Genomic DNA, 22,854 nt, shown 5'->3' with positions numbered 1-22,854 from the left:
TGATGCTGTGATGTGCATTGTACAGCCCAGATTTGCTGACCTCCAATATCCTTCCTCCTACAGTGGCACACCCTCTGTGGTTGACATGTATCTCGTGTAGGCCACTCCTCGGTGTAGTACCGCTCGCCGTTTGCTCCATCCTTACGCCGCGCTTTTGCGATTCACTATTATCTGACTCATTTGCATGGAATTGACTACTAATACATGGTTACGGCGCGGACACCGCCACCACTCCTTGACAACCATTGCGCTGGGGTTGCAGCTTTACATACATACTATGGTGTGTGGTGGCTGTGCAGCTGATTTGTGTTCTACTGCTCTTTTAGGACATTGTCATATTATTTCATTGCTTTGCAACTTCTGTGCACATATCCCCGGGGTCTGCTGTTCTTTCTACATACGTGCCATTTATGTCATTTCTTACATTTTGTGCATATTTTCTTTGGACATTCTCGGTGCCTTTCCACATTGGCATATTGCACCTATATGATACCTGACTTTGACAGCCTTCCGTTACTCCTCCGGTATGTTTGGGTAAATGTAAACCGTTTTTGGTTTACATTGCCGCGTCTGCCTACGCTACGCCTGCGCCACTTCGTGGATCGCTATTTGCCCTCATTTGCATGGTGCAATACCGCACACAGTGTGTTTTGCATACCTATGCCGGGGGCGGAGACGGTCCGGCGCACGCCGGTAGTGCACGTGGAATTCATTCATACCTGAATCGCTAAGCAGCCATATTTGGCGTTATAACGCCGACGCTATGCTGGCGCCTGGCGCAAGGTTCATGAATCCCGGGGAGTGTTTCTTACAAAATATTACAAGAGTATTACAGTGCTCGTGAATTGCTCAGTTGCATTGTAAAGTTCTCGAATGTTTCTTAAAGTGATGACTTTGACAAATGATGGCGCATGACTGTAGCATTCCTACCTTTATTGACAAAGTTCCAAGTGACTACTAGCATTTTCGACTTTATCAATTTTGAAGCAAATGATTTTTAGCATTTCTGCCTTTACCGATTCCGCAAGCATAGCAAGTGATGATCAATGGCTTTAGCATTTTTGCCTTTACCAGTTCCAAAAGTAAATGATTTCAGCTTTTCTGCCTTTATCAATTGAAGATTTCATAAAGCATCGCGAAAGTCTGAGAAATTATTCTGCAAAGTACTGTAACATATCGAAAAGTTTAAAAGCTGCCCTGGAAAGTTTTGTAAACCACTGATAGCTTTAAAAGGCTATTTCGCAAAGCATAGTAAAGCATCAAGAAAATTGAAAAGCTATTTCGCAAAGTGCAATAAAGCATCGAGAAGCCAGAGAAGTTTGTTTTACAAAGTCCATTTATTTAAAAAGTACTACAAGGCTGTTCATTCGCACTATTCCGAGAAGCTCAAAGAGAGAAAATATAAGTACAGAGCATAAAAGCATTGAACAAATTGTGTTGATCCCAATTACTTATGCACGTGTGTGTGTGTGTGTGTGTGTGTGTGTGTGTGTGTGTGTGTGTGTGTGTGTGTGTGTGTGTGTGTGAGTGTGTGTGTGTCTATTAGTACGTATTTGCAAGACCCTTCGCTGGTATGTGTTAGCATGGCAGACAATCTTCAAAAACCTCAACCACTTGTATTTGATCAGAATATTGCAAAGAACTGGAGAATATTTGAACAAGAGTAAGATATTTTCATGCAAGCAGCTTATGCAGATAAAGAGGCACACGTCAAGGCATTTATTTTGCTCAATCTAGCAGGATCTGAGGCCATAGAAAGAGAAAGTTCATTTGTATATGCACCAGCAGTGTATGAAGGGGAAGGTGCAGACCACCATATTGTTGTGCAAGCTGAATCAAGGGAAGACCAATAGTGTTTGAGTCATAAGTTCAGAGAAATGTGTAACCCCCAGACAAACATTACATTAGAGAGGTATTTGTTTTACACAAGAGACCAGAAACCAGCTTATATAACTGAATTGAGAAACAAAACTAAAATGTGTCAGTTTGGTGATTTGAAAGATGAGCTGATAAAGGACAGACTTGTGTGTGATATTAACAGTGCTGCAGTGAGAAAGATTTTACTTCATGATAGTGATTTGACATTAAGCAAAGCAATAGATATTTGTCATATCCATGAGGTGATAGAAAGACATGCGAACATGTTTGCGAGTGACAAAGGCATGGTGTCAGTAAGCTCCAGCAAATGTAGACAGTGTGCAACATGTGGCAAGCAGAAACAGGCCTAAGCAAAGGGCAGCCACAGTGTTTCCAAGGAAGGTACAAAGCTTTCCGGAAAGTTCCAGAAAAAGTGCAAGCTCCACCGCCAACTCAGTGCAATACAAACATGAGTCAGCAAAACACAAGTCTGACTTTATTGTTAACTGTCGCAATTGTGGTACAAATCATGAGTCTAAAAGAGAGAAGTGTTTAGCATATGGTCAGCAATGCCACAAGTGTAAAAAATAGAACCATTTCCAGAAGTTTTGCAAATCCAGTAACCCTCACTCAGTTGTGAAGAAAGGTCACAAAAAGAAGCAAGTTTATCAAGTAAAGCCAAAACAGTCAGCTTTCTATGTGTATGGTGTCTCAGTACTTGGAGAAAGAGCTGATGCAGTAAACTTATTAACAAAGAGTAAAGTGTTTTGTATGGTTCAGATCAATGGAAAATCCACAGAGCTCAAAGTAGACACTGGGTCAAAGTGCAATGCTATATCAGCAGACATGTTTGCAACAGTGAGAACTAAGGAACAACTCAATGTGATCAGCAATGCAAGACTTGTTGCGTATGGAGGTGAAGAAATTCAAACCGAAGGTTCAGCAATACTTTCATGTTATTTGGCTGAGAACTGTTACAACTTATTATTCTATGTAGTGCAACAACCAGTGCAATCTTTACTAGGTCTCAAAGACAGTTTGAGAATGAATCTGCTTTTGTTTGCCAAAGAAGTTCATCATGTGAGTGCAGTTCCAAGTTCATGTTTTTCCGAAGCCATTTTCTCAGAGTATGCTGATGTTTTCGATGACAAGTTGGGCAAACATCCAGTTGTGTATTCCATGAAGTTGGATTTCCAAGGTCACTCCAGTAGTCAGCCCAGCAAGAAAGATTCCAACAGCAATGCAAAATACAGTCAAAGCTCAGTTGGATAAGATGGTGCAGCAAGGTATGATTTGTCCAGTCACAGAACCAACCGAATGGGTGTCGTCCATGGTAGCTGCTCATAAGAAAGACCCAGATGAAATCAGAATATGCATTGATCCTAGAGATTTGAACAAAGCATTAAACAGGCCATATCATCCAATGCGTACAACTGAGGAAGTTCATAGGTTCATAGGTTGGTACTAGGCTATCGGCCCTAGGGCCTATACAAGCCTAGCCCTAGTAATTTCCTGGCTATTTCTTCCTACACTATTTACTTCCCTGGACCCCTGTCTAGCAGGGCGACTGACGTGATCTCCGGGGTGAATTTCCTTCCTCCCATCCAATCATCAAGGTTCCTTTTGAAGAGGGCCAAGGAGTTGGTCTGCTTGAGTTGCAGCTCAAGTGCTGAATGCTACTGTATTTTCTGTTTTGGATGCAAAGAGTTCATTTTGGCAAGTGATGCTTGATCACAAGTCCTCATTTCTAACTAGTTTTGGTACTCCGCTTGGCAGATACAAATTCATAAAGATGCCATTTGGAATAAATTCTGCAAGTGAAGTCTTTCAGTGTGCAATGGAACATATTTTTTCAGGATATGCTTGTGCCATAATAGTAGGCGATCTCTTAGCTGGAGGCAATGAGGAAGCAGAGCATGACAGAAACCTCAAGAAAGTTCTTGACAGAGCACATGAAGTAAATTTGAAGCTCAATTCTCTGAAGTGCAAATTCAGACTTCCAGAAGTAAGCTATGTTGGACATTTGTTTACAAGTACAGGATTAAGACCTGACCCAACCAAACAAGCAGGTATTTTAGAGATGTCAGCACCAGATAATGTGCAAAGTTTACAGCATTTTCTGGGCATGGTCAATTATTTAGGCAAGTTTATATAGGATTTCAGTGAGTTGACAGCACCTTTGAGAGAGCTAAAATGCAAAAATGTTGTATGTCATGGCTGCAACATCATCAGAAGGCGTTTGATGACCTTAAGCAGAAAATTGCCACCCCACCTACGTTAAGGTACCATGATGTGAATAAACCAGTTGTTCTTTCTTGTGATGCTTCAAAATTTGGTCTTGGTGCAGTTATTCTTCAAGAGGGCAGACCAGCAGCCTATGTAACTAGGACACTTACTCAAACTGAGATGCATTATGCTCAAATCGAGAAAGAACTTTTGGCGATAGTTTTTGCATGTTCCAAGTTCCATGATTATATTAATGGTCAAGCTATTCAGATTGAAACTTATCATCAGCTTCCAGTTACCATTCTAAAGAAGCCAATGCATTCTGCTCCAGCGAGATTACAAAGAATGATGCTCAAATTGCAAAAGTACAATTTCATAATAGTCTACACTAAAGGTAAATTGCTCTATCTGGCTGATACCTTATCGCCTAGAAGTACAACAGAACAGCTTGATGCTGAAACTTTTGACTTTGATGTAATGTCAGTGCGTAATATTTCCACCACTAGACTTTGAGTTGAGAGATCACGCTACAACTGATCCAATTTTGCAAAAGCTTACCCACTACATCAGTGTCGGATGACCATTAAAGCAACCCAGTGTATCACCTAATGTGCAATCGTATTTTCCTTACAGAGATAAATTGTTGATGGAAGATGGCATTAGTTTTAAAGGCCCTAAAACTGTTGCCCCTGATTCCTTACAATAATAATATATACATCTTTTGTGTTGTGGTCACCCAGGTTTATTATCCACTATTATCCACGATTTACAGCATTTATAGCATTTACTGTATGTTTTTTTCCTTATCTCTGTAATAAAACAAAAAAATCTCTTGTTTTCCCACCTTGCTGAACTAGAGTAGTCCAGTTTCAGAGTTGCTGATCCCTGGGCTTTGTTTTTAGTTCCTGTTACTGATCCATTGCCTTATTAGGAAGGAGGGAAGTTTCTTTGCTTACCAGTGGGAGTGGGAAGCACTGAGCGGCCTTTTTGTCCGATTTGGTGAAGTTTCAGCCAGAAACTAGGAGTCCATTGGTCGATTGGGCCAATTCCTAGCTCCCTTCAGGCCCCTGCTATAAAACACGCTAAACGCGCGTTAGCGCGATTTAGCGCGGAGTTGCCACTGTTGCACACAAGAGCAGTGGCGGTTAAACAAGGTTAAACTATTCGGGCCATCTAAATTCCACTCTTCAAATTTTCCCTTAGAACTACCTTCCTCGAGCTGTACTGCTGATCTAACCAGCATATCCTATAACTGAAAAGTTCATCTCTACTTGATTCCCAAGTAGACTATTCTCTATCTGTAAAGCCTAGCACTTATTCCTACAGTACTTGCACCTTGATAAAGCACTCTTATTATAGATAGTACCCCACCAGCCTAAAACCCACTTCCCCCGGAGTCCTTTGAAAGTATCTTTATCTACTACTTCTAGTATGTCGCGGGATCAGTTGCTAGTGTCCTCTCCAGCTCAACTGGTGAACCTGGGAATATTGAGGCAATGTTACAATTGCCTCATGTACACAGATAATCCTCTCCTTCTCCCAGGTTGGGAGGGTGGCCTAATGGCTAAGGTGTTTGCCTTACAAACACAAGGTACAGGGTTTGAATCTCACAGGGGATAACTGGCTAGGCTTAAAATGGCTCACAAGGGCAGTTAGCCTAGTACTAGCCTATGAACCTATGAACCTATGAACCTAAAACACAAATACATGCGAGAGATGCAACTATACGGCCAAACTGGAGGCTGAGCTCTCTCAACATAGGACTGGCAAGACCAGACAGAAGGAGAAGGTAACCACACACAATACATACCCAGTCACACATGGTACCATCACAACTTCAAATCATACACATACTCACACAAAGACATACTCGGAGGCTCTGATCAAAAATTTACCAAAACAGCAGAGGCCACCAAAGCAGACACCCAAACAACTACCACCTCACGACCCAACACATGCAACACATAGACCACACAGTCAGAGTGTCAAACAGTCACAGCCCTTAAGGCCAAACAAAATGCCAGACACACTTGTCCTTGGTGATTCCATAGTCAGACACACTGACGTCCCGCTCACCAGACTGAGTAAGGAGAAGGTCACAGTAAGCTGCCTGTCGGGCTAGAATCCGCCACATAACGCAAGCACTCAGGTCTCTCAACAGCAGGTACAAGTGCGACTCAGTCATTGTCCACACTGGTGTCAGCGACCTGAGGCGTACCTCCTTGGACTACATGAAAAGGGACATCGAGGAGCTCTCTGATTATGTAGCCCAGGCAGGTATGACCCTGACCTTGAGCAGTATCCTACCTTCACCTAGAACGATGCCACAATACAGTGATAAGATGATCAGCTTTAATAATTGGCTTAAATTCTGGTGTCATTCAAAGGGGATCCAATGTCTGTCTGCCTGGGATGACATGCTGGACAAGCCACGCTGCAAGGGACGGCTTGCACCTGTCACCCCTGGGCTTCCGGATATTGGCAAAGGCTCTTGCCACCCCCATAGTGCCTTTTTTAGGCAAGGCTCAAATTCTAAACCTACCACCCTAAAACACCAAAAAGGAAAAACACTAAGGGTAATGCTGCTCAATGCAAGAAGTCTCAATCTCAAGATGCACGCACTCGAGGCCCTTCTCAATATGGAGAACATCGATGTCTGTGTTGTGACAGAAACCTGGTTCAAGGCTCCTGAGAGCACCCCAGCACTAACAGGTTTCACCTCATATCATGCGTTCCGGCCCCAAAATCCGGACAACACCAAGAAAGGAGGGGGGGTGTCCATATTCATAAAGGACACCCACACCTCAAGGTTGGTGGCAACGCACGATGCATCGGAGACCATCCAGGTGCAATTAACCATAGGCAAGACTGCTCTGCAATTTGTAGCATGTTACAGGCCACCCTCTCAAACTCAGGAACCTCACATGGCCTTCCTGAAAACATTGGAGGGATAAATGTATCTCCAAACACCATCATACTAGGTGACTTCAACTACCCTAATATAGACTGGGAACACTACTCAAGCCGAACACTCTAACCCAAAGATTCCTGGGTTCATAAACTCAAATGCCATGGAACAACTAGTCACCATCCCCACAAGAGGAGAAAACATACTTGATCTCATCATCATGAACATGGGATCAAAATGTTCAACACCGGAAGTATACCCCTCACTGGTGAGATCAGATCATAAACTAATCTCGCTGGAGGTCCTCATCCCGCCCGCACCTGAAACAAAAAAGACCACAGTGAAAAACTTCTCAAAAGCCGATTTCACACTCCTAAAAACTAGTGTGGTCTCCTTTAAGGCCCCTGAGCCAGTGGTAAACATTACTCAAACCGCTGAATCACTTACAAATGCCTTCTACCAGCACCTACAGGACTGCATGGATCAGGCAATCCCAAACAAAACTAAGACTCTCTGTACCAAAGGCAAGCGTCCAGTCTGGTGGACCCCAGCCATAAACAACTCTACAACAAAAGGAGGAAGCTACTACAAGATAGAGCAAAATCCTTGAAAGGTAAGACACCTTTGATCATTATAAGTAAAAAACTAAGAGCTCTCATAAAATCATCCAAGGCAAATTTTGAGAGAAAAATCGCCAAGGACTCTAAAGATAATCATAAGGCCTTCTTTAGCTATGTTAGAAACCTAGGAGGAAACTCCCAGATATTCTCAGAATTAGTTCAAAATGATGTGAAAATTACTGAACCTACACACATTGCTAACATACTGGCTGACAGGTTCAGTGCAAACTTCTCCCCCTCCCCCCCAAAAGGAGAGATATCTATTCCAGAGGATTGTAGCCCCCCAAACATCTCCAACACCCAGGTGAGAACTGCCCTCACTAAGGCAAAAAACACAGCATCCATGGGACCGGATGGTGTCCCCGGCTGTGTGCTTCATGAACTCAACGAGGAATTAAACCCACAGTTATGACAGCTGTTTAATCTTAGCCTCACCTCAGGATACGTACCCAAGAAGTGGCACACGGCGACTGTGGTCCCACTTCATAAGGGCGGTGCCTCCACAGACCCTGGAAATTACCGCCCCATTAGCTTGACAAGCCTAATCTGCAAAGCCATGGAGAGGATCATAATGGAACTCATAAATAAAGACATAGGGAACTTGCAGACTTTGGATCCAACCCAGTTTGGCTTTGTCAAAGGCAGATCCTGCCTCTTAAACTTGGTTGACTTTTTCGAGACAGTCACCAAGGCCATTGATGAGGGAAAGGCAGTCCATACAGCCTACCTCGACCTGGCAAAGGCCTTCGACACAATACCCCACTCAGGTATCATCGAAAAACTCATCAGCTTGAATGTAAACCCATACATCACAAGATGGGTTGCAAACTGGCTAAGTGACAGAACCCACAGGGTCAGAGTTGCTGGAGCCATGTCAGACTCAAAGCCTGTCACAAGTGGTGTCCCACAGGGCTCAGTCCTGGGTCCACTCTTGTTCGGCATCTACTTTTCTGAAGTACAAGCAAACACAGGAGGGTTATGGCTGACAAAGTTTGCAGATGACTGCAAACTGGGCGCCATAGTCGAAAACACATCTGACACAGATATCCTCCAGAAGGGCCTCACAGAAATGGATAACTGGTGCCAGTGCCATGGCCTGAAGTTAAACGCCAAAAAATGCATAGTCATACCCTTCGGGAAAAACAAGGTTACCCCTAGCTACCATATAGGTGGCAATCCACTGAGCACAGAAAAAGTCATCAGGGATCTGGGGACCCATGTTGACAGTAGCCTTTCGTTTGACACTCATGTTGCTAAAGTAGTTAGGAAAACCTTCTATATCGCCCACCTGATCATGAAGGGATTCACATCTAGATCAAGGGAGGTCATTGTCCCACTGTACTCATCACTCATTAGACCTATGATTGAGTACAATGCCCCGTTCAGAATGTATCTGACCAGACACCTGATGCAGCTTGAAAGGCCCCAAAAGTTCCTCACCAAAAGGATAAAGGGTCTCAAAAATATGTCTTATGCTGCCTGACTGAAAGAACTCCAGCTCTATTCAGTCTCATACCGCTTGCTCAGAGGTGACCTGTGCCTGACATATAAGGCCATGTCAAACCCAGATTTGATGAATATACTTCACCTCAAAAAATCTAGATCCCTCAGAACCACAAGGGCGGGAGACTTAAACCTTGACACGGTTATAAATAGAACGTGCTGGAGGGACAGATTCATCACCCAGAGACTCCCTATACTGTGGAACAAAATCCCAGTACATGTGAGGCAGAGCACCTCGCTGGCCTTGTTCAAGAGGAATCTTGACCAATGGATGGGAAATCGCAGATATACCCCAGGGATTACTTCAGTGTCACTGCTTGACAGAGGCACAGAAAAATGATAGGCATAGTTTTTATTCAAACTAAAGGGGTGGCGAAAGCCACATAACTATGGGCTAGGCTTATAAATGCCCTTGGGCAGATAGCCTAGTATGAACCTATGAACCTATGAACCTATGAACCTAAAAGAAGGGCAAGAGACCTAGTATTTTGGCCTTCATTATCAAAAGACATTAATAGAGTTCTTTTTTTTTTGTTCAGTATGTAATAGTACCAGAGTGCATTTGCAAAGAGAACCGTTTCAGCTAAATCCAGTACCTGAATTACCTTGGTCTACTGTAGCAAATGATATCTTTAAGTGGAACAATCAACACTATTTGGTTTTGGTAGACTCTTTGCTCAAATTGGTTTGAAATTGATCTGCTACCAAACTTTACTTCAGCAGCTGTTATCACTAAGTTAAAACATCATTTCTCAGTTTGTTAGACCACACAAACTTTATTTTGATAATGGTACTCAATTTACTAGTCAGTTATTTTAGAAATTTGCAAGAGAATAGGACTTTATACATGTCACTAGTAGTCCCGAATATCCTCAATCCAATGGCCTAGCTGAACAAGCAGTACAGAGTGCAAAGCAATTACTTGAAAAGTCAAAGCATGATAATACAGATGTGTTCTTGAATTTATGTAATCTCAGAAACATACCTCATGATGATATTCTTGGCTCACCTGTTCAGACTACTTTCCAAACAAACTAGAACTTCACTACCTATTTCATCAAGTCTGTTACAGCCTACTCTAAGAAGAGTAAAACCATCAAGGCTCAATTGTTGAAGAAGAAGAATATCCAGAAATCTAGTTGCGATAAATCGAGCAAATTACTTTGTTGATTGAGGGGAAGGAGAGATGGTACGAATCCAGACAATGAAAGGTTTTGATTGAATAGGATAGATTAAAAGCATCTGTGCCAAGCCAAGATCCTATTTGGTAAGTTCCAAGGGTGTGGAGTATAGGAGGAATCACAGACATCTTCTTCCTGTACCAGAATCATCATCATTGCAATCACAACATTGCATTTATGAAGCAAACTCTAAATCAAATAATGAGTTAAACATTGTTTTCAGACCAGAATGTGTTCAAAAGTCTGATTCTGTTCCAGAGAGTAATTTAAACATTCCACAAGTCAACAGTTTTGCAGAGACTTTTCCAGTTGGCAAATCTGATTTTCAATGTTATGCCTAGTGTGAAATACACAGCAACATTGACTTGATTGTATATATCTGTGTACTTAGTATTGTATAATGCATGTCTTTAGATTATCTGTGATTTCTGCATGCTAAATAATCTTATGACAAATTGCATGATCTATTTCTCAAAGATGGAGGATGTAGATCAGAGTGTAACGTGTGTTTGTGCTATGTCTTTAAGAAGCATGCGAGGCTGCATGTGCACATATAAATTCCAGACACGTGCAAACCCTAGTGCTGTTTTGGAGAAGCAGCCAGTGAGTAAGCATGTATGATCACAGCAGTTAGTTTGTATATAAGTTATTTAGTCATAGTCAATAAGCCTCTACAGTTATGTGTTTGTATAGAATAAAGCTACTTAAATAGAACCCATGAAGACTCCTTTATTCGTGTACCAACACAAAAGCGACAGTCTGTATCAGAGAAATATTTTCCTCTTGGATGACTTTAATTACCCAGATATCAATTAGGGGAATATTTCTTCCATTACTTACTTCACACAGTTTTTATTGATGTTTTGAATTTTCATTACTTGAAGCAGAGGGTTAAAAGTGATACTAGAAATGATAAAATATTGGCTCTAGTATTAACTAATCAATGTGGATTAACTTCTGAGGTAGAAACTAGTCACCCTTTGGAAGGTTCAGATCATAATTCATTTAGCTTCAATAAGGGATGTCAACATTTATTTACATGTAGGAAATGTTATAATTATGGTAAAGTTTATTATCTATTCATTATGAATTGAATAAAGATGGTTAAGTGGAAAGAAATAAATATTAATGGAGATCCTGACTGTGGTTATACCATTTTAGATAATATTTTAAGAAAAGGAGTAGAATCAACAGCAAGGAATAATACTTATAAAAAACAATACCTTATCTTATTGGTGGAGTAGATCGCTTTTAAGTCTTTGTAAAAAGAATAAGGGAGTATTTAATACACTTGAAATTCTCCTGCAATATTAAATAAAGCAAACTTGAATAATATAAAGAAGGAAATACAAATTAAAATTAAGGAAGAAAGAATGAATTACAAAATTAATCAGACATCCGATTTTAATAATAACAAGGCTTACAGATATATAATCTCACTTAAGAACGTAAGGAGTTTTGTTATGTTCATAAATAATAATGGTAATTTCATAAGGTAATCTAGTCATATAGCAAATTAATTTGATAAGTATTTTGCTACTATTTCTTTTAATAAGATTAGTTCCACTGATTCTTTAAATCCATGAAATATTTAATTAATTTAGAATTTGGTCGACAAGTGGGTTTTTGTTAGGGCGAGAAGTTAACTGAAATTGTGTGTGTGTGTGTGTGTGTGTGTGTGTGTGTGTGTGTGTGTGTGTGTGTGTGTGTGTGTGTGTGTGTTATGGTTAGAGTTAGTGTTGGGTGAGGGAATAGATTTAATTTATGAAGTTCAATCTCTTTTGCAAGATAAATAGAATATGTCAGAGTGATAAATATTTATCACAGAGAATACTTCATGTATGGAGCCTTTTTCTACTCCACATAAAGTGAAATATTTCTATTACTCTTTTCAAACAAAATTTTGGACAAATGGTTCCACAAATTCAATGCCAGTTTAGCAGCCATGTCCCTCATGGATAAGGGAAACAAGTAAATGTTCCTTCATATCCTTGTTCTACTTGCCACTGTGTTATTTGCATGCAAAATATAAGGTTTAAAATCTGTCATGGGAAAGTAAGACCAGGCTTCTTAAGATCTTCACAAATCAGTAGCATACTAAATACCTATGAACCTATGTATGAGTTTTTGTGGATGTGGGTTAGGGTTGGGTTTATGATATGTTAAATTCCTATCTGAAAGCCAGCTGGCTATCCAGAGTGTAAAACAGAGATTTATACCTATATCCATGAGTTTTCTTTCAGTGTCTGAGTGGAGTAATATATCAAGTGCCTTACCCAGTTTAAAGTATGCAGTTTTCACTGTTTTGCCCACATGCATTGCCTTGGTGACCTTCTCAAAGAAGTCCACCAGGCTGAGTAGGCATGATCTGCCAATGACAAAACCAAAATGGGTTGGATCCAGTGTCTGAAGGGTTTCTATGTCCTTATTAATCAAACCTGGACCAGCAGATGGAAATTAGAAATGCACCCTAGGTACGGTATCTATATCAGTAATGGACAGAAGCAGCCTGCAAATCTTTCTTAAACATACCCTATAGCTTACACATACCCCTTAAAATAACATAAATTTGTAGGATGCAATTGGCTAGGCTTATAAAGGCATATAAATCATTAACCTAGCATACACGTATGAACCTATTACTGATGTAGATCAAAGCACTAACATATTTAGCCCCTGCCAGCATGGTAGCTGGTCTAAATGTGTGGAAGGCATTACCCTTGCACTGTGGGGATATTCTCTGCAACTTTAAACCATGTCTTGCTAACTTCACAGATGTCTGTATTCCCCAAGGTTAGGAGAGCTTGGAGGGAGTGTAGCTTCCATGGAGCAGTAATACCTTCAAATTCCTTTCGGTTGAATTTGCTATGTTGGAAGGTTTGCCAGTATGATATTTCCTAAAAAAGAACTATGGGGAAGACAATGTTTAACCCAATATTCAAAAGCCTAGCAGGGACAGGTCAAGGCCATCCTTTGCAAAGTCACATGGTCTGTTTACCATATCATCTTATGCTGACAAATATTGTACTCCCTAAGAATGACATCAGAAGTTAAGCCAATTTTTAAAGTCAATAATCTTCTGTTTGTATTGCAGCATCATCCTTGGTGAAGGCAGAATGTTGCTCAATTCTAGATGCATGCCATCATTGGATACATAGTCCAAGAGCTCCATAATGTTTCTCTTCATATAATCTAGTGTTCCAGAAGGTGATTTATAAGATAGGTACTTCCATGCATGTGAAACACTCACTAACAAGGTATGGGGCAATCAAACATCCAGGAAGTCCTAGTACAACAAAATGTATTGTTTTACAGCTTGAAATACCAGTAATACCACTTGGGCTACCCCCCACTGTGCCACCATTTACTTCTCAACTTGGACTGCATACATTTCTGACATCCCTCCAACTATCTGTAGAGACGTGTCACCTTGTAACCTATAGTGTAGGTGTCTGCATTCAGCCATCAGCTGTTTTTGTTTCTGCTGTAGATTTCTAAATTGTTTTGGGTGATTTCTAGGGCTAGCACACTAGCGGCTTGACTGTCCCGAAGATGTCTCCTTCCCTGTAGTTTGTTCCATTCTTCCTTCCCACAGAATAATTCCCCTTAGCTGTTACCCAACCCCAGTGTTTCACCACTTATACCACTAGATGGCAGCATAAGTTTGCAGTAATTTTTGTCAATCGGCCTCATAATTTACTGCCATACAGCCCAATCCCATCCCTGATAAATACATAGATAGCAAATAAAGAGTTAAGTAACCTCTCTAAGGAAAGGTAGAAGAGACACATCTATTTTTCCTGCTTTTTTTGGTCAGAAGTGTTTCTGTTTAATAAATACCATCCACCAACCTGATACAGGCATTTGAAACCTTAATCCCTCCAAACTGATTGCTTTTGGTGGGACTCTTTTCTCTTTCAGTGGGGGCTGGACCCTCTCCATTCGCCCTCGCTATGCTCAGGTTCACTTCACTCCCCTACCCTACCCCTATTCCAACCCACCCCCATATCAATTACATTTATACCTCACCCTGCAACACCCACCACTAATCACACTCTTCCACCTCACACCTACCACACTTCCTAATCTACCATATCCCACACCACAGCCCTCCTAATTACACTCACAACACCATGCACTCCCTACCTCCAATTACATTGCCTCATCTCCAAACTTCTCCCACTACCAATTTGCATACACTCCTCTATTCCCAACCCAACTCCATCACTTTACCCCACCTCCTTAATTAACCAATCCCTACCAACTTTCAGTATATTATTTACTCTTCCATACAATTATACATCCAAAACTGCCATAAACTTCTGTACTCTACCTATCCACTACCTCTCACTCACTCTCAACAGCTTACACCTTAGCCTCTTATAGTTCAATAACTCAACTATGCCTCTTCTGTTCAACATCTTTCTTCTCACATTCACTCTCTAATTCTCTCTCCTGCTTACACTAATTTCATATCATACAACCTATCTTCCTTCCCCACCCTTCCCCACTACAACTCACTATCACACCACACCTAGCTACACAATTATCTGCTCTAGCCTGTATCCAACTAATCCTATACTACAAAAGAAAATGATTCTGCTCCCCAAACAACACACCACTATTTCTTACCGAGATCACAAACGCATCAACTATACAAAAAAGCCTCTCCCTTCGCCCTCGCTATGCTCAGGTTCACTTCGCTCCCTTACCCTACCCCCATTGCAACCCACCCCCATATCAATTACATTTATACCTCACCCTGCAACACCCACCACTAATCACACTCTTCCACCTCACACCTACCACACTTCCTAATCTACCATATCCCACACCACAGCCCTCCTAATTACTCTCACAACACCATGCACTCCCTACCTCCAATTACATTGCCTCATCTCCAAACTTCTCCCACTACCAATTTGCATACACTCCTCTATTCCCAACCCAACTCCATCACTTTACCCCACCTCCTTAATTAACCAATCCCTACCAACTTTCAGTATATTATTTACTCTTCCATACAATTATACATCCAAAACTGCCATAAACTTCTGTACTCTACCTATCCACTACCTCTCACTCACTCTCAACAGCTTACACCTTAGCCTCTTATAGTTCAATAACTCAACTATGCCTCTTCTGTTCAACATCTTTCTTCTCACATTCACTCTCTAATTCTCTCTCCTGCTTACACTAATTTCATATCATACAACCTATCTTCCTTCCCCACCCTCCCCCACTACAACTCACTATCACACCACACCTAGCTACACAATTATCTGCTCTAGCCTGTATCCAACTAATCCTATACTACAAAAGAAAATGATTCTGCTCCCCAAACAACACACCACTATTTCTTACCGAGATCACAAACGCATCAACTATACAAAAAAGCCTCTCCCTTCGCCCTCGCTATGCTCAGGTTCACTTCGCTCCCCTACCCTACCCCCATTGCAACCCACCCCCATATCAATTACATTTATACCTCACCCTGCAACACCCACCACTAATCACACTCTTCCACCTCACACCTACCACACTTCCTAATCTACCATATCCCACACCACAGCCCTCCTAATTACTCTCACAACACCATGCACTCCCTACCTCCAATTACATTGCCTCATCTCCAAACTTCTCCCACTACCAATTTGCATACACTCCTCTATTCCCAACCCAACTCCATCACTTTACCCCACCTCCTTAATTAACCAATCCCTACCAACTTTCAGTATATTATTTACTCTTCCATACAATTATACATCCAAAACTGCCATAAACTTCTGTACTCTACCTATCCACTACCTCTCACTCACTCTCAACAGCTTACACCTTAGCCTCTTATAGTTCAATAACTCAACTATGCCTCTTCTGTTCAACATCTTTCTTCTCACATTCACTCTCTAATTCTCTCTCCTGCTTACACTAATTTCATATCATACAACCTATCTTCCTTCCCCACCCTCCACCACTACAACTCACTATCACACCACACCTAGCTACACAATTATCTGCTCTAGCCTGTATCCAACTAATCCTATACTACAAAAGAAAATGATTCTGCTCCCCAAACAACACACCACTATTTCTTACCGAGATCACAAACGCATCAACTATACAAAAAAGCCTCTCCCTTGCTACTTCCCTATTCTCTGTAAATTAACCCTCTGTGGTGACATACACCCAAATCCAGGCCCTACTCCCCCTTCTCATAACTCTCCCAGCTACACAAAATGTTTAAACTTTACCACTGTTAATCTCCAAAGAATTAGGAACAAAATTCCCCACCTGCATGCATGGCTAAGCCAACACAAACCAGACTTCACCACCCCCACTGAAACTTGGCTAAAGCCAGATATCAAAGATTCTGAAATTCTTCCCCCAAACTTTTCCTTCCTCAGATCAGATAGACTCCACATAAAAGGCGGTGGTGTTGCTTTACTATACCCAAGCACCTATACATTCATTCCTTACTCTAAGCCTATTCCCCCTTTCCCTTCTGCTGAGCTATCAGTAACTTTCCTCAAACTTAATAACAGCAAAAGCCTTTGCATTATAGTTATATACATTCCCCCAGGTAACAACTGCCCTATTATAGAAGACATTCTAGCTTGGACAAACCTCAACATACAAAACGAAACTATCATTCTAGGTGATGTCAATATCAATTGGCTAGACGTCACCAATAAAAAAATCCTCTACAAATATCAACCTCTATACTTACTCCCAACTTATATCTGATATTACCAGACCAGACAAAAACAATAACAAAGGGTCAACCTTGGACTGGATCCTGGTTACTGAACCCAACAAAATCTCTTCCTCAGGTACTCTCCCAGACAGTATCAGCGACCACTGTCCATCATTCATTATACACAAGCCCACCTCTACACCCAGCCTTCACCAATATAGATATTCCAGAGATGTGTCTCATTTCTCCCATGATACCCTCAATGACATACTGCAGAAAACAAACTGGAGCCCACTAAAATCTCTCCCAGTCAATGAAGCTGTGGAATTCTTCAATTCTACATTTCTACAAACCCTAAAAAGTCTTGTTCCCCTCAGACTAAAGAGAGTCAAATCTAACATGCATGCTGGCTGTCAAAAGCCACAAAGCAACTCATGTCCTCTAGGGACAGTGCCTGGAAAACCTGGCAAAAAGACAAAACATCCTCCAACCTCAATCATTACAAACAACTTTGAAATGAAACTAAACGTTTAGTTGACAAAAACAAGAAAGAATACTTCCTATCTGTGCAAGACCAGAATAAACAAAATCCCAAGAAATTCTGGGGAACCATTAATTCCCTACTCCATCCAGGCACTAATAATACTCCATGCACAAACCCAGATAAACCCCCCTCTGAGCTAGCTATACTCTTCAATACATATTTTATTGACACCATCATCAAATGTACAACCACCTTCCCACCCATCAACCCAGACATTATAGGACCACCATCATCACACAATCATTCAAACCCCCTACCCAACTTCCCTCTATCACCCATTCCTACATCCATCATCCACAAACTTCTCCTGAAACTAAAACCTTGTACAAATGCCCCTGATAATTTACCTTCAGAATACCTAAAACTACCAGCCCCTTCCATTGCCTACCCTGTCAGCATCCTCCTCAATAGGTCAATTCCAGAATCTTGCATTCTAGACATCTGGAAGGATGCATTTGGCATCCCTCTGCACAAAGGCGGCAATAACTCAGACATTACAAACTTCCATCCTATAGCCATTCTCTCCCCCATCTCTAAAATACTTGAGAAATGTATCCACACTCAGCTCCTAAATCACTTAGTAAAGAACCAACTGCTTTCTCCCACTCAACATGGCTTCAGGCCCGACCATAGCACCAACACTGCCCTTATTTCCTTTATACATACAGTTAATAAAGTTTGTGATGCTGGCTCCTTAGTCTCGGCTCTCTTTCTGGATCTTTCTAAGGCATTCAACACCATTTCACTTTCTCTACTAATTATCAAACTCTCTAACCTAGGATTACCCCCCCCCACCCCCACCCTTCAATGGTTTACCAACTACCTCAATAACAGGCAGCAATCCACCAAATGACAACACTCCTCCTCCCATTTCAACTCTACAAATACAGGTGTTCCCCAGGGTTCAATGCTGGGTCCCCTCCTTTTCAGCATATTTGTCAACAACTTCCATCAAACTCTAACACATAGTTCCATCATCCAATATGCTGATGACTCAACAATAATCTGCTCCTCAAAATCTCTCACTGAATTACAGTATCTGACCCAAGAAGCATTCAACTCTACTGAGGACTGGATGTCCAAGAATCACCTAGCCCTTAACCCCAATAAAACTAAACTCCTATTATTTACCCCCTAAAAAACTAGCCCTATCAATAAATCTCTATTTACTGTTACTTCCCAAAACAACACTGTCTTAGAAGTTGTCCCTAGTACAAAATTGCTAGGAGCCATTATCGATGACAATTTAACTTTTGACCTTCAAATCTACAGTAACATCAAAAAGACACATCAAAATCTTGGTGCCTTGCACAGGCACAACTTCTTCCTCAGCCTCTCTACTAAAAATGCCCTAGCCTCTTCATTTCTTCTCCCTACTCTGCTGTATGGTGCCCACATCTTCACCAACCTACAATCTTCCCTAAAAAGTAAGCTTGACTCCTGCTACAATAAAATCGCCAAATTTGCTACAAACTCAAAATAGTCTACACACTACAGCTCCTCACTGCATCAACTCAATTGGCTAGAATCTCCCCACCACCTTACTTACCTACAAATAACTAAAGCCCACAAGTTAATCTTCCAACCATTAAGCTGCCCTTCCCTGTCATCTATATTGACCACATACCATCCCACTTGCCACCTCAGGTCAGAAAACAAAATGTTGCTGTCTATAGAGAAACCCAAACTCTCAACTGCCAAAATGCTATATTCTTATGCCGTCTCCAAGCTATGGAACACTCTTCCTCCCTCTCCCAGAATTATCAGCAATCCTGCCTTCTTCAAAAAGTCCTTAAAAGTACATCTCCTCTCTCACTGGATATGCTCCTGTACCCCAACAAAACACCCAAACACCTGATATCCCACTCTAGAACCCTATCACTGTCAACCTTTTTTAGCACTCTCTTCATCTCTTGTCTGTTACCTTCCTGTTTCTCTCTCCCACCTACTTCATACTTCTAACTCATTCTTTTTCTGTTGCTTTGTACCTGTATATCTGTACTCCTTTGTTTGTAGTCCCACACTATTATATACCTATACTCTTGCTCATAACCCACATACTTCTCCATCTTTCTTTCCTGCTCACAACTGACTTCTATTTACTTCACCATATCTACTCTCACATCATCACACTTTACCTCATCTACTATCACTTTCTTCCATGTGATATTGACCTCCCACATAATGTTCATCCAATGTATTACCTTTTCTCTCTAGAAGACTAAGACCTTTGTTTGTAGTTAACGTGCTGAAAACGCAAAATATCGAAGTGGCTGTTAAAGGGAATTCTTTCCCTGGGAAAGAATTCACTTGGCCACTTCAGTACTTTGCCATTTTCAACACTGCAGTGCGGTCTCAGAGTTGGTATATTTAAGTAAGGGGGTGTGGGGGGGGGCACAGCCACCACTTAATGTAATGTTTGAAATTGTTTTATATTTATTTATTTATTTTTTTTTGTTGGAAGGGAAAAAAATCACTGTTCTGACACTTCGATTTTGTAAGCTTTTGCTTACATAGGGTTAATTAATCACCATTCCCTTTTTCAAGCGTTCAGTGATTTAATATAGACCCGCTTATAGTTAATGTGCATTATCTCTGTTTGTAAGCAAATTTTCTATGTATTAACATTGTTTAATTTGTATTTAATTGTCTCTTGTATGTAATATTGTGGTGCTTTGTAATATTGTGGAGCTTTTCGCCCTAGGCCCCCGCTGAAAATGGGCTCTTCATAGGCCCAGTGGACTTTCCCAGTCAACAAATGCAATAAATACATAAAATAAATAAATATTGTTGGAAGGTGTGGCATGTATCTTACAACTAACACTCAATATATTGTTTGGTCACTGAGATCCATTTTTTGAAAATGCAGTATCATAGTATTGCATCAATTGTCAAAAATAAACTTCAACTAAAAAACAAAATAAACACAAATATGGAAAATGAAGACCCAATCACAAATTGTTTTGTTAGCGCTTTCGTTTACTTCTCATAGGTAAACTTCATCAGACAAAATCATTTTAAAAATGCTTCACTTATATACATTTTTAACTAATGACATCACCAAATTAATTAATTATACACGAGTTTTAAAGATACATTACAAAAAATACTGATGCATACTATTAACTCAACAGAAACATTCTATTAATAACCAATATTTCATAAATGACTCTAAATACATAATAAATATATATATAAAATACATATATGAATTTCACATACTAGTATAAATTATAACGTTTTTTCAAATGGGACAAAAGAGCCCATTATCTCATAAGTGCTTTCATTTTTAGAATGCTACCTATGCATCAATTGTACTTTCTTTTTGATGGAGGAAGAGAGGCAGGCTATAGAAGACTGTAGCCTATGCCTCCTGTATTTCTTTTCAACCAGAGAGCTTGTCTCACTTCAGATGGCCATCTGCAGAATTTAGGTTACTTTCAAGACAAGTACTGATCACTTTATTGTGCTGCTGTTTGCCAAAACCTCAGCTACTGAAATGTTGAATAGGATCCATTCTGAGTTCTCATTCCCATCCTCTCCAGTTATATGGGGGGGTCTTCTGAACTCATCCCACACAGTTACACCTGCTAAACATTGTCAATATACCCGTTCTGCATGTTGTGGTTTATTGGATCTGTCCAGCAATCACCCCAGCAGGTGACCCAACAGAGCACTAAGTGGTGATTACTTGACAGCTGTGTACCACTCTTGATCTGATAGCCCACATCACATGTTTTCACTTATGATGACATGATTAAAAAGCCAGCCATCAACCTTTGGACCAAGATGTTCTGCCACCAAGTGCACTGATGCACATCCTAAAGTTTTAACATGTTTTTGTCCTAGAAGCTTCAGACAAGCTGCTTGCAACTGTCATACTATACTAGATATGTCCATCTCCTCATGTGATCCATGAAGCCTTCACCTCTAGGAGCAGTATTTCTTACATTATAATTCACTGTAGCATCTGTCTTTGGGAAGGTAAAGTACTATAAAGAGCTTTTAGGTGCATGTGCTCTAACAAGCATGAGTTTTCCTTTGTATTACTTGACGTTCTGTTATGGTAACCCAACTACAGCCATCATTCTACCAGGGAGTCAGATATTGAATCAGGTAAACATTATCTTTCTCAAATACATTGTAGTGCAGCATGCAGGATGAGGAACATGAAGGGGCCCAAGCAGTCAGTGGCATGCAATAAGAAATGGAGACAGGATTTACCACTGACTAACATATTGCTTTACAATAGGTTAACTAGTAATCAAGACAATTGCATTGTTTGAGTATAAATATTTTGTGGTGCATTCATTTTCAGTGCTTGTTTTCTCCTGACTTAAACTATACATTTCATAGGATCATAGGAAGTTACTAGGCTATTGACCCTGAGGCCCTAATATGCCTAGCCAAGAGTTTAGCCCATATTTAGACAAGTCAGCACCCAAAGCCCCTGTCCAGCAGGGACACAGGTGGAATCCCAGGGGTGTATTGTCAGTTTCCTATCCAGTTATCCAGGTTGCACTTAAAAATGGGTAATGAGGTACTCTGCTTGACGTGGAGAGGGAGTCTATTTCACAGATGGGGGAGTCTCTGGGACACAAATGTGTCCCACCAACAAGTCCTATTGATGTCACAGACCAGGTTGAGGTTCCGCTTGTGGGTTACTTGAGTGGAACTTGACTTGTGGATATGCAGCAGTCCCATCGAGGTGGGGCCTGAGATTGCTTTGTATTCCAGACAGAGGTCACCTCTGAGGAGTCTGTATGAAACGGAATAGAGGGACAGAGCTATTAGCCTATCTGTGTAGGGTAGATGTTTGGGGCCCTGGATTCCCCTGATGAGGAACTTCTGTGGTCTTTCCATGCATGTGCTTTGTGAGGTACATGCCAAAGGCGGCATTGTACTCAATAATTGGCCTTATAAGGGAATAATACAGGGATGTTGTGACCTCCTTGTCCCTGGATGAGATACCCTTACTTATGAGGTGGGCCATGTAGAAAGCTTGTCATACAACAGAAGCAACATGGTGATCAACAGTCAAGTTGCTATCAACCTGGGTGCCCAAATCATTCACAACTGATTGTGTGCTTAGGACATTGTTATTAATGTGATAATATGTGAGGATGTGATTCTCCCCAAAGGGGATGATGAAGCATTTTTTGGCATTGAGCTTGAGGCCATGTTTCTAGCACAGTCACTTGTTTGGGGGAAACCCTCTTGGAGGACATCCACATCACTTGGGGAACTGATGATCACGCCCAGCTTGCAGTCATCTACAAACTTGGTCAGCCATAGCCCACTGGTTTTGGCCTGCACCTCAA

The sequence above is a fragment of the Protopterus annectens genome, chromosome 17.part0, assembly GCF_019279795.1.
Source record: "Protopterus annectens isolate FY-2018-M chromosome 17.part0, PAN1.0, whole genome shotgun sequence".
Lineage (NCBI taxonomy): Eukaryota > Metazoa > Chordata > Ceratodontiformes > Protopteridae > Protopterus > Protopterus annectens.
The sequence above is the reverse complement of the archived record's forward strand: the minus strand, read 5'-3'. Positions refer to the sequence as shown.